The following is a 1,917-nucleotide window of genomic DNA, read 5'->3' on the forward strand; positions in this document are numbered from 1 at the left end:
GAATTCATCTTGCTGTCCAGGTGAGTATTTTGAGCCATGTGTCAATGCTGGGATAACCTTTTCCACACTCAGCTATTACTTTATGACAATGGGTGGTTGAAAAATGCAGCTGTTTACTGAGAGGAAAGAACAAAATGTGCTGGAGTTAGTCTAATTAATTAAAGTAACTCGAGGCCTGGATCACCCTTAATAAACAAAGTATGCATTATGAATTAAGTCTTTGTTCATGCTTTAATTATTCTATCCGCTGTAGGGCTGGGAATCGCAGGGTCCCTCATGATTTGACTTGATACGATACTCGATACAAGGCTCACGATACGATATTATCACGATATGGCGATACATACAGTAATGGATATATGGCAAATTCTACTCTGTTTTTTACTGTTTACTGTTTTTAAGTGCTTTTCCTCATGGAGATGTTACTGCTCTGTAGGGAATGTTTCACAGTATGGCATTATCTTCATGGAGACCAAGTCAGATCAAGTTACACGTCAAATCTGTGGAGAGGCGACCCCGCTCACAGTCAGAATATCTGTTTTCTAAGTATTTTTGAGCTATAAATGCACATGTAATTTAATAAATATAAGATAGAGCAATGACATGTCCATAGAAACAAGCAGGTGATGGACCCCCAGCTAAAAAGTTACATAGTGCAACTTTAACAACCAAACGCATTTTAGCAACAATATTTATTTATTAAATCACTATCTGTGCAAAGTCAATATGGAATAAATATGTAGATATAACCATTCAAAAAGTGTAAACAAATGTATTATTTTCTCTGTACAAACATCAATATTTTTAGCCAGGCTGGCGCCACCTAGTGCCTCCACTCAATTTCATTTCTCTCCAGCGACTAGGTCAGGAATCAGAATACACTAGACCAGGGGTCTCCAACCTTTTTCCTCAAGTGAGCTACCTTTACAAAATGAAAATGCTAGCGAGTTATTCATTTTAGCAGGACAAGAAATTGAGCTTATATACGAGCCATGGGAAGCCTTAGATGAGGTACAGTTAGATGCCGACACTATAAAACAAACCATTATCCATTTATTAGTGCACAAAGTTAGGCATCAAAATGATACATGCACAATGATAATATGCATTTCAGTAATTAAATTTACTTTAATCAGGACAGTACATGTAATTCAGAAATCTCTTGGCGAGCTACTTGGAAAGGGGTGAAGAGCTACTGGTAGCTCCCGAGCTACAGGTTGGAGACCCCTGCACTAGACGGTTTGCAAGAACCCTGGAAGTTGTAGACCGTGCACCGGCCAATCAGCGAAGAGCTGTGACGCCATGACGTCAAACTCAAGCACCTATCTGGGTCCCTTTTGTGGTACAGTAAACAAAGCAGTCGAGATGGATGTAGACGAAAACATTCTGTGTTGGCAACGATTCCTGAGATTGAGCATTTAAAGCCAAAACAAAGAGAATGTTTGGTGAATTTTATCAAGTTATTGTCCTTCTTCCTATGGGATTTGGGAAAAGTTTAATATGCCAGTTAGCCCCGTTTGCGGCGCATTACATACGTTACGACTAAATAGCAGCGATTGGTTACATTAAAAAAATACCCGCCTACCGTCTGAGAGGTCAGACAGTTTCCTCGAAGTGAAACCGGCTGATGAATCAGGCCACAACATTATAACATGGCCCTTATAAACCAGTAATACCTACATGTGTCAGATTTGAACCACATAGCCTCAAGTTAGTAGGCAAATGCTTAACCAACTAAACCTGATTGGTGCACATCGAAATACAGTCCCTGAATCCAAACCCAACTTGAGTTCCACCTCCCCAGAGTCTATTTAAAAACCTGTCTTATTGTTTGTTGACAGTGCTAAGCTGTGAATCCGCCTTTACAGTGCCTTTTATTTACTCCAATATTACCTGTCAGTCAGCGCATGTGGGTAG

Source organism: Boleophthalmus pectinirostris, unplaced genomic scaffold (genome assembly GCF_026225935.1).
Source record: "Boleophthalmus pectinirostris isolate CB_2022bp ecotype Guang Dong unplaced genomic scaffold, ASM2622593v1 HiC_scaffold_15, whole genome shotgun sequence".
In the NCBI taxonomy this organism is placed as follows: domain Eukaryota; kingdom Metazoa; phylum Chordata; class Actinopteri; order Gobiiformes; family Gobiidae; genus Boleophthalmus; species Boleophthalmus pectinirostris.